Genomic DNA, 12528 nt, shown 5'->3' with positions numbered 1-12528 from the left:
TTGTGGGTGCACGTAACCCCCATATATTCTTTGAATTCCCAGTCAAACAATGGCACTGTATACCAGTATTAAAAATTGTGGGTGCACATAACCCCCATATATTCTTTGAATTCCCAGTCAGACAATGGCACTGTATACCAGTATTAAAAATTGTGGGTGCACGTAACCCCCATATATTCTTTGAATTCCCAGTCAGACAATGGCACTGTATACCAGTATTAAAAATTGTGGGTGCACATAACCCCCATATATTCTTTGAATTCCCAGTCAGACAATGGCACTGTATACCAGTATTAAAAATTGTGGGTGCACATAACCCCCATATATTCTTTGAATTCCCAGTGAGACAAAGGAACTGTATAGCAGTATTAAAAATTGTGGGTGCACGTAACCCCCATATATTCTTTGAATTCCCAGTCAGACAATGGCACTGTATACCAGTATTAAAAATTGTGGGTGCACATAACCCCCATATATTCTTTGAATTCCCAGTCAGACAATGGCACTGTATACCAGTATTAAAAATTGTGGGTGCACATAACCCCCATATATTCTTTGAATTCCCAGTGAGACAAAGGAACTGTATAGCAGTATTAAAAATTGTGGGTGCACGTAACCCCCATATATTCTTTGAATTCCCAGTCAAACAATGGCACTGTATACCAGTATTAAAAATTGTGGGTGCACGTAACCCCCATATATTCTTTGAATTCCCAGTCAGACAATGGCACTATATACCAGTATTAAAAATTGTGGGTGCACATAACCCCCATATATTCTTTGAATTCCCAGTCAGACAATGGCACTGTATAGCAGTATTAAAAATTGTGGGTGCACATAACCCCCATATATTCTTTGAATTCCCAGTGAGACAATGGCACTGTATACCAGTAGCAAAAATTGTGGGTGCACGTCACCCCAATATATTCTTTGAATTCCCAGTTAGACAATGGCACTGTATACCAGTAGTAAAAATTGTGGGTGCACATAACCCCCATATATTCTTTGAATTCCCAGTCAGACAATGGCACTGTATACCAGTATTAAAAATTGTGGGTGCACATAACCCCCATATATTCTTTGAATTCCCAGTCAGACAATGGCACTGTATACCAGTATTAAAAATTGTGGGTGCACGTAACCCCCATATATTCTTTGAATTCCCAGTCAAACAATGGCACTGTATACCAGTATTAAAAATTGTGGGTGCACATAACCCCCATATATTCTTTGAATTCCCAGTCAGACAATGGCACTGTATAGCAGTATTAAAAATTGTGGGTGCACGTAACCCCCATATATTCTTTGAATTCCCAGTCAAACAATGGCACTGTATACCAGTATTAAAAATTGTGGGTGCACATAACCCCCATATATTCTTTGAATTCCCAGTCAGACAATGGCACTGTATACCAGTATTAAAAATTGTGGGTGCACGTAACCCCCATATATTCTTTGAATTCCCAGTCAGACAATGGCACTGTATACCAGTATTAAAAATTGTGGGTGCACATAACCCCCATATATTCTTTGAATTCCCAGTCAGACAATGGCACTGTATACCAGTATTAAAAATTGTGGGTGCACATAACCCCCATATATTCTTTGAATTCCCAGTGAGACAAAGGAACTGTATAGCAGTATTAAAAATTGTGGGTGCACGTAACCCCCATATATTCTTTGAATTCCCAGTCAAACAATGGCACTGTATACCAGTATTAAAAATTGTGGGTGCACGTAACCCCCATATATTCTTTGAATTCCCAGTCAGACAATGGCACTATATACCAGTATTAAAAATTGTGGGTGCACATAACCCCCATATATTCTTTGAATTCCCAGTCAGACAATGGCACTGTATAGCAGTATTAAAAATTGTGGGTGCACATAACCCCCATATATTCTTTGAATTCCCAGTGAGACAATGGCACTGTATACCAGTAGCAAAAATTGTGGGTGTATATAGCCCCAATTCTATTGCTAGGGGACTTGCAGGGTATTTCTGAGGTGAAGGTGGGGGGGCACACCGTTGGAACGGGGATTTGGGGTGTATATATGGGGTATACGGGAATACACTGTCAGTGTGTTCCATTCAGGATCCTGGGAAAGCTGGGTTGCGGCGATTGAGCCCGTCAGTGCCACGTTACACTGACAAGCTTCTCCCTGGAATTGAAGTTATATGTAAGCCCAATATATTCTTTGAATTCCCAGTGAGACAATGGCACTATATGGCAGTAGCAAAAATAGTGGGTGTATATAGCCCCAATTCTATTGCTAGGGGACTTGCAGGGTATTTCTGGGGTGAAGGTGGGGGGGCACACCGTTGGAACGGGTATCGGGGGTATATATCGGGTATACGGGAATACACTGACAGTGTATTCCATTCAGGATCCTGGGAAAGCTGGGTTGCGGCGATTGAGCCCGTCAGTGCCACGTTACACTGACAAGCTTCTCCCTGGAATTTAGCTCTTATAAGAGCTGTTGGTTGTCTTCTCCTTCCTATCCTAGCCTGTCCCTGCCTACCCAGAATCTAACCCCTAGCTAACTGGACGGAAACCTCCGTCCTCGGTGAATTGCAAGCTCAGAATGACGCGAAGCTGGGCGGCGCTGTTCTTTTAAATTAGAGGTCACATGTTTTCGGCAGCCAATGGGTTTTGCCTACTTTTTTCAACGTCACCGGTGTCGTAGTTCCTGTCCCACCTACCCTGCGCTGTTATTGGAGCAAAAAAGGCGCCAGGGAAGGTGGGAGGGGAATCGAGTAATGGCGCACTTTACCACGCGGTGTTCGATTCGATTCGAACATGCCGAACAGCCTAATATCCGATCGAACATGAGTTCGATAGAACACTGTTCGCTCATCTCTAATGGTAACACAAAATCCCAGAAGGTGATCCAAATGCGCAGCGTAGAGGGGGAGTACCGCCAGTGCCGCACCTCCTATGAGGCGACCTGAAGCGAGCGCTTCAGGCGGCACTATGCCAGGGCCTCAGGGAGGGCGGCATTTTTGCTAACCTAAGCCAGTCCAGGACAAGCTGTCCTGGACTGGCTTATCACCGAGCGGTGGTTTGGGGAGGCCGCTGGAGCAGCGCTGCTCCGACATCCTCCCCTCACGCTCAGGCAGAGAGCAGGCAGTCTCCGGGCCTACTCTCTGCCGGCGAACGGGGCTAAGCCCCGCCCCTTCACCCGGTCACGCCCCCAATCCACCCGGTCACGCCCCCGATCCGCCCCCTCCTCCCGGCGGGGGGGGGGGCGGCTTTCTGCAGTTAGCTCGGGCGGCGAAAGGGGAAGGTTCACCCCTGAGTACCGCCACCTATTACCGCCAACTGATGGGTCTTCAGGAACATTGATCAGATTAAAGGGAGTCTGTCAAGAGTACATTTGTTATAAACCTAATCCCAGTACTTTGTAGAGGTGATTCTACAGCTTCAGTTATTCAACTTTGTATCCCAATTGTCATGTTTTATCTATATGAAAATGAGGGGGAAAGTGCTTTGGGGTGTGCCTTAGCTTGCCTGGGCTTTGGTCTCAACTTTACCTTCCTAGACAAAGCACCTTTCCCTCCCCTTTGTAGTAAGGTCAGTAAAGGCCATTCCAGCATCTACATTCATGGCCACAAGGCTGGTCGTACATGATAGTCATCCATGTGCTGCCCATGCATCGGCCGTGCTTCCATTCACTCAATAAATAAGACTACAAAACCGGTCAGGAATAGGACCTGTCCTGAGTTTTGCATCCCGGACTGTCGGCCTGCACATTGATCCATGTAATACATGCTCATGTGCATGGGCCAATAGAAATGAATAGGAAAAACCCTGATAACACACTGACCTACCCCACAGTCATCTGCAAGGGGCCTAAAACTGTGATAGGCCTGGCTGTGCATGCACACATTGCCGTTTTAACACATTGGTGGGCCAAAGCAAAAGGCTCATTAGTTCCCCCTTAAATAATTTAATTACCCCTCAAGTAGCCCCAACATAATTTACTGTCCCCCAAATGGTCCCCACATAATGTAGTTTCTCATTAAGTGGCCCCTAAATAATAGTGTCCATCTAAGTGGCCTCCACATAATACCTGCTCAGTTACCGTTTCAATCAATATCATACATAAAAATTAAAAAAATAAGAAAAAAAAGTAATACTTAAATAGTAATATTTCTTCAGGCTTTGGCTGTATTACTGTCTCTGGCTAATGGTCCATCACACCTCCCTGCCTCAGACACACTAGTTAAGGCCTGAATGCTGGAGTATGGAGCTGATAGCTCTGTGCTCCACCATTGTACTCAATCATAGAGTTGAAATTGGAATCAGCTGCCCCGAACAGTGAGATAGCACCCAAAGTGCTGTACTGTCCAGCTTGATGTACTGTCTACTACCATAGAGCTCAGTTCAAGTGCACTTTTTGCCGTTAAATTGGCCCTGCTTGCACTATGTATGCTCTGGGTGCAATCAGATTGGGGTTTCTTGATTAATATGAGTGTTAGCAAAGTCTATGGGCTGAGCAAAGTTTTTTACATAGTCTTTATCAAAAAATATTATGTTGCTGCTGTAGAGTTTGTGTTATTGCTTTACCTAGCTGGCTGCCCTACTGTGACACTTCTATGTTTACATTTTATTGTATATATTTATTTCCTGCTCCGTGGGACTTTCCATCAGTACTTCACTAGCGCAATATACTTTTTTGTTAATTTATTTTTCTATTTGCGCATGCGTGAACTTGCGCTGGCAATCTTGGTTAGCCCTTTGCCTCCTTCTTGGTCTAGTTTGCATGCACAGCTGGCAATTGCGAGCTGCACAGTTGCTCTCTATGAGTAGTCATGCCGAAGTGTCCTGTCCCTCCTCCTCTCACCATGTGGACCTTCACTTACAGGTATCGCTCATCTCATATGATTTTGGGTATTCATAATTTAGTATGTATTGGTTCATTCGCATTGGCTGATTTACCCTATACTGTATATACAGTCCTATGAAAAAGTTTGGGCACCCCTATTAATCTTAATCATTTTTAGTTCTAAATATTTTGGTATTTGCAACAGCCATTTCAGTTTGATATATCTAATATCTGATGGACACAGTAATATTTCAGGATTGAAATGAGGTTTATTGTACTAACAGAAAATGCGCAATATGCATTAAACCAACATTTGACCGGTGCAAAAGTATGGGCACCTCAACAGAAAAGTGACATTAATATTTAGTAGATCCTCCTTTTGCAAAGATAACAGCCTCTAGTCGCTTCCTGTAGCTTTTAATCAGTTCCTGGATCCTGGATGAAGGTATTTTGGACAAACAATTCAAGTTCAGTTAAGTTAGATGGTCGCCGAGCATGGACAGCCCGCTTCAAATCATCCCACAGATGTTCAATGATATTCAGGTCTGGGGACTGGGATGGCCATTCCAGAACATTGTAATTGTTCCTCTGCATGAATGCCTGAGGATTTGGAGCGGTGTTTTGGATCATTGTCTTGCTGAAATATCCATCCCCGGCGTAACTTCAACTTCGTCACTGATTCTTGAACATTATTCTCAAGAATCTGCTGATACTGAGTGGAATCCATGCGACCCTCAACTTTAACAAGATTCCCGATGCCGGCATTGGCCACACAGCCCCAAAGCATGATGGAACCTCCACCAAATTTTACAGTGGGTAGCAAGTGTTTTTCTTGGAATGCTGTTTCTTTTTGGACGCCATGCATAACGCCTTTTTTTATAACCAAACAACTCAATTTTTGTTTCCAAAATGAAGCTGCCTTGTCCAAATGTGCTTTTGCATACCTCAGGCAACTCTATTTGTGGCGTACGTGCAGAAACGGCTTCTTTCTCATCACTCTCCCATACAGCTTCTATTTGTGCAAAGTGCGCTGTATAGTTGACCGATGCACAGTGACACCATCTGCAGCAAGATGATGCTGCAGCTCTTTGGAGGTGGTCTGTGGATTGTCCTTGACTGTTCTCACCATTCTTCTTCTCTGCCTTTCTGATATTTTTCTTGGCCTGCCACTTCTGGGCTTAACAAGAACTGTCCCTGTGGTCTTCCATTTCCTTACTATGTTCCTCACAGTGGAAACTGACAGGTTAAATCTCTGAGACAACTTTTTGTATCCTTCCCCTGAACAACTATGTTGAACAATCTTTGTTTTCAGATCATTTGAGAGTTGTTTTGAGTAGCCCATGATGCCACTCTTCAGAGGAGATTCAAATAGGAGATCAACTTGCAATTGGCCACCTTAAATACCTTTTCTTATGATTGGATACATCTGGCTATGAAGTTCAAAGCTCACTGAGGTTACAAAACCAATTTTGTGCTTCAGTAAGTCAGTAAAAAGTAGTTAGGGGAATTCAAATCAATAAAATGATAAGGGTGCCCATACTTTTGCACCGGTCAAATTTTGGTTTAATGCATATTGCACATTTTCTGTTAGTACAATAAACCTCATTTCAATCCTGAAATATTACTGTGTCCATCAGTTATTAGATATATCAAACTGAAATGGCTGTTGCAAACACCAAAATATTTAGAACAAAAAATGATTAAGATTAATAGGGGTGCCCAAACTTTTTCATAGGACTGTATATATATTAGGCTGTCCTTAGACCTGACACCTCCCATCGCGACAAAGCTTAGGCGAAGTGTGCGTCGGTGAGGGTCTTTTCATCGTTTCTTGATTAAAGTTCTTTTTGGGTCTACATCCTTACCCTTCGGTATATGCATTGTGATTACTTACATTATATGATTATGCTGTGGTATATGGGACTTTTACTTACTTACTTATGATTGTATTACATGTTTTACCGCTATACTCCTGTATGAAGGGGGTTATTGTTTTTCCATGTGGGCTTTACACTCAATTCATGTCAGTATATATGAATTTTTTACATGTGTTTCAATAAAGTACATGTTTTTACATTTTGCTATAAGATTTGGTCCTAGGTATTTTTTTGTATATGTATTATTGATATACCAGCACATTGATGTTTTTAACATTGTTATTTGCCCATTTTGGGGTTTTTTCTTTAGAGGTCATCTGCCAAATTGGTGAACTACGGTATACACACCTGTATTGTAACGTATAACTAGCTTTAGGCCTCATATACTATACATATACTCATATACTATACATAAGTGCATTGTGGCAATATACAACTGCATATACTGCATGCGCATCCATAAAATGGTACCCATAAACTTATATGTGGCCATTCTGTACCTCCAAATGTCATCAATTTCACATCTGCATACAAAGTTTATTTTTTTCTGTCGGATTCTGCATGAATCTGATTTAAATTACGTCCATTAGATTCCTTATTAGGGAATGTTCACAATCAATTTTCTGCAGGCAGATTATGAATTTTTTGAGTTAACAGTATAAATTTTTTTCTTTAGCTGATATCTCCCCCTCCTCTAGCTAAAAAAAATCACTAGAGCAAAAAATGTGTGTGACAACCTATTAAAATGAATGGGAGGCATTTTGTCAGGTGGATTTTGTGGCGGATTCTGCGAATTTTCCCTTATAGAGCGATACTTCTTAGAAGCATATTTAGTGCTTTCTATTATATATACAGCCTCCATGTGCTTCTGTATGTACTTTGTGAGAACTTAAAGAGAATCTATCATTTTTCTACGATTTATCTACGATTTTTAGAACTACAAGAGTGTAGTACTCTCCTTCATTCCAAAAATCCAAGACGGCCCACAGGGCATGCACTTTAGATCGTGGCCATGCGTACTGCACATGTGCAGGATTTCGATCTAGGAGGAGGTCAGAGCGGTGCTGTTATTCTAGTGATGACTCTAGCATGAAGATTGGGGAAAGGCTCAGAAATGAGAAGAGGATGGCGAAAACTGGTATATAGGCGGGATCAGAACGATGAGGCGGTCGTACTGTGGCTAAAGTATACGCTCCCTGTGCTCTCTGAAGATGCTGCAGATAAAGAAGAAAGTGAGTTTATTCCAAATCCACAGGATGCATCTTAAAAATGAAGGAACTGCTGGAATAGACTTTATACAGGCTGCAATACATGGTGCGTAGTTAAAAATCATTTTTGCCATTGATAGATTTCCTTTAACCACTTTCTGACCACCCATAGAATATAAAGGTCCAGATAGTGTTTGTGTTGTTGCAAGGACGTACCAAAATCAAGCAGCTGCAGACACAGGGAGCTGGCTGTAACTATAGCCGGAGCTCCTCTAGAGAAGGCAGGGAAGGTTTATTACCATCCCTGCCTTCCTGATCACTGTATACACATCGCTCAATGAGCACTGTATACACAGCTATGGGACCTGCCATGATGCGGCTCCCCTCTGACATGGCGGTGATCTGCCAGGATCAGAGCCTGTTAAGGTTCTTGGTTTTAGAGGACCCAGATCAGGCTATATAGTTATGGACAGAATGCTGTATTCCTCTTGAAACTGGGCCCCACTTATCATGGAAAATCAGCCCCCCACACACACACAAAAAAAAGTATGCAGATGCCCGCAGAGGTCTATTATGACTTTATAGGGACAAAATGTATTATAATATAATAAAATGTAAATAAAAATTAAACTAAAATAATTACAAAAAAAAAATAATAATACGCCAATACCACGCGCTTATCACAGGTGCTAGCCCCAGCACCCGACGCACAATACAAAATAAAAATGACCGTAACGAAGAGTAAAAACTATCAATTTGTGCTATTAAATAAAAAAAAAATTAAAAGTGAAAAACAAAAACGTTTTCCCTCCTCTTTCGTTTAAGTTTTGCCAGATATAAAAAGGAATAAAAACATGCAAAAATAAAAGAAACATAAAAATAAAACCCTACATGTCCCTGAAAAAAAGACGTAGAAATGAGTTGAATAACCCAAATGATAAAAATGTTACAGCCCTAAAAACCACACATACAAAGAACCCGGAATGCGTCTGATCCTGAACCAGTAATTGGCCTGGTACCAAAGTGGTTAAACATACACGTAAGTATCTGCCGAGTATTTATGCCCATTGCTTCGTGTTCAGACACAGTGGTACCAATAACTTTTTTAATAGGGGCGTTTAATGAATAATCAATATAGTAATAATTTCATAGTCCGTTTCAATATGTAAAAGCTGACATCTCTTCTATAAAAGGTTCCAGTGCTAATATTAACATTATAGTATGACTGACTCAACTTTGACCAAGATACAAAGGAGTGTAATTCATTGCAAATTAGCACCATTAAATGGGAGAAATGCCCCGCTCACCCGGCATTAGCTTGTAAATCACATTTCATTTGTGTAGAACAAGGCCGGCAATAAAAATGTTTTAGTATTTTTTATTTTTTTTTGGTGTGAATATTGATGTCTGTCTTTGTTCTAAGCAGTAATTAAGTGCGCGGCCATAAAACTAGACTAGCACAAATACTTTTTACGGACGCGCCACTTTACTTGGGTTTAACCTTTCATTTGCATAGGTTAATTTTAAACTGCAGTTCAAATTTAGCTTGAAAAGATAATTACAATATTTCACCTCCTTTCATCTCGGGTTATGTAAATGGGACTTTAATCTTTTCACAGTTCATATTATATTAATAAGTGAAAAAGTAGACTTGATTTACTTTATTCTGTCAATCACATTATGAGCAATAGGCTCAAATGGGAGCAGGCAGATACAGATCAGGAATTCAGCCTCAATTTTATAATCGTACTCACAAAGAAATGACCTTATTTTCCTCTGCATTTCTCTTCATGAATAGATAGCGATGAGTTTATTTTTTAATGAATCGTATTACTAAGCACTTATTGTTCAATTTAAAGTGATGAACCTTCGCTGGAAGGAAGTACATTTGGCCTTGGAACCTGAATGGCTGGCGAGGATTCTCTACTAGTAGGAAGACACAAACTCTGGGGCCAGTTTCAGCACCCTTGGTAGTTTTTATTTTGACTCCGGGTTATCTTGTGTATATGTTAATATGTACATTTATTAGAAATGAAAAATGCATTTTTATAATGGGTTTTCAATGAACAAATGTCAAAGGGGTTGCTGGGAGTCGAAGAAATTAAGCTGACAGAAGGAAATGTACAATTAAGGAAGCAATTTTTGCTCACTTGTTACATTGCTCTAGCATTAATCCTTTAGTGGTCCCCATCAGACTTTATTTTTGTGCAGCAGTGATGTGCTAAACAGTATGTCTGCTAATGTGCCATACAGTACAGCCATATGACTGCTAATGTGTCATACAGTACAGCCATAGGACTGCTAATATGCCATACAGTACAGCCATATGACTGCTAATGTGCAAAAATTCCTGCAATGCCTAGACTGCAGGGTGATGGTCAAAAAACAGTGTCCAACCTGTCTTGTGGCTAATATATTGGATTGTAACAATGTGGTTAATTCAAAGTTTTAACAAGCTCTTGGATCTCAAATTTGTACAGGCCCTTGTGAGCCCCCTAAGTCTCCTAGGCCCAGATTCAACTCTGAACCCTTTGAAGTTACACCCCTGGGTTCATCTAAAATTACCCTTACAATTGCTATACACACAAAGTCCATAAAGGGAGGAGGGCGATGTCCCATCTCCTGACTGCAGATGACACTAAATCTGACTGTAGCTAGCAGGTTGTCCATCTAACTTAGAACTCCAGTTTCTGCTATCTGTCAACTTTTCTGAGAGAAAATGAAACAGAACTCACATTTTCCTACTAACTAGGGAGAAAGAACTAACCATCTTCTCCTCCTCACTAGAATGTCCTAGAAAGTCACATAGTGCAATAGTAAGAACAGCAATGCAAAATTCCCTAAAGAGGTAGTAACTAGAGATGAGCGAACAGTGTTCTATCGAACACATGTTCGATCGGATATCAGGGTGTTCGCCATGTTCGAATCGAATCGAACACCACGTGGTAAAGTGCGCCAAAATTCGATTCCCCTCCCACCTTCCCTGGCGCCTTTTTTGCACCAATAACAGCGCAGGGGAGGTGGGACAGGAACTACGACACCGGGGGCATTGAAAAAAATTGGAAAAAGTCATTGGCTGCCGAAATCAGGTGACCTCCATTTTAGACGAATAGTGGATTTCAAATCCGGGTCATATGAGAATGTGAACTTTGTGACTATGAGACAGGGATAGCTGTACAGGCAGGGATAGCTAGGGATAACCTTTATTTAGGGGGGAATGTTATTAAAAATAACTTTTTGGGGCTCTATCGGGTGTGTAATTGTGATTTTTGTGAGATAAACTTTTTCCCATAGGGATGCATTGGCCAGCGCTGATTGGCCGAATTCCGTACTCTGGCCAATCAGTGCTGGCCAATGCATTCTATTAGCTTGATGAAGCAGAGTGTGCACAAGGGTTCAAGCGCACCCTCGGCTCTGATGTAGCAGAGCCGAGGCTGCACAAGGGTTCAAGCGCACCCTCGGCTCTGATGTAGGAGAGCCGAGGGTGCACTTGAACCCTTGTGCACCCTCAGCTCTGCTACATCAGAGCCGAGGGTGCGCTTGAACCCTTGTGCACACTCTGCTTCATCAAGCTAATAGAATGCATTGGCCAGCGCTGATTGGCCAATGTATTCTATTAGCCTGATGAAGTAGAGCTGAATGTGTGTGCTAAGCACACACATTCAGCTCTACTTCATCGGGCTAATAGAATGCATTGGCCAGCGCTGATTGGCCAGAATACGGAACTCGACCAATCAGCGCTGGCTCTGCTGGAGGAGGCGGAGTCTAAGATCGCTCCACACCAGTCTCCATTCAGGTCCGACCTTAGACTCCGCCTCCTCCGGCAGAGCCAGCGCTGATTGGCCGAAGACTGGCCAATGCATTCCTATGCGAATGCAGACTTAGCAGTGCTGAGTCAGTTTTGCTCAACTACACATCTGATGCACACTCGGCACTGCTACATCAGATGTAGCAATCTGATGTAGCAGAGCCGAGGGTGCACTAGAACCCCTGTGCAAACTCAGTTCACGCTAATAGAATGCATTGGCCAGCGCTGATTGGCCAATGCATTCTATTAGCCCGATGAAGTAGAGCTGAATGTGTGTGCTAAGCACACACATTCAGCACTGCTTCATCACGCCAATACAATGCATTAGCCAGTGCTGATTGGCCAGAGTACGGAATTCGGCCAATCAGCGCTGGCTCTGCTGGAGGAGGCGGAGTCTAAGATCGCTCCACACCAGTCTCCATTCAGGTCCGACCTTAGACTCCGCCTCCTCCGGCAGAGCCAGCGCTGATTGGCCGAAGGCTGGCCAATGCATTCCTATGCGAATGCAGACTTAGCAGTGCTGAGTCAGTTTTGCTCAACTACACATCTGATGCACACTCGGCACTGCTACATCAGATGTAGCAATCTGATGTAGCAGAGCCGAGGGTGCACTAGAACCCCTGTGCAAACTCAGTTCACGCTAATAGAATGCATTGGCCAGCGCTGATTGGCCAATGCATTCTATTAGCCCGATGAAGTAGAGCTGAATGTGTGTGCTAAGCACACACATTCAGCACTGCTTCATCACGCCAATACAATGCATTAGCCAGTGCTGATTGGCCAGAGTACGGAATTCGGCCAATCA

The sequence above is a fragment of the Leptodactylus fuscus genome, chromosome 1 (assembly GCF_031893055.1).
Source record: "Leptodactylus fuscus isolate aLepFus1 chromosome 1, aLepFus1.hap2, whole genome shotgun sequence".
Lineage (NCBI taxonomy): Eukaryota > Metazoa > Chordata > Amphibia > Anura > Leptodactylidae > Leptodactylus > Leptodactylus fuscus.
The sequence above is the reverse complement of the archived record's forward strand: the minus strand, read 5'-3'. Positions refer to the sequence as shown.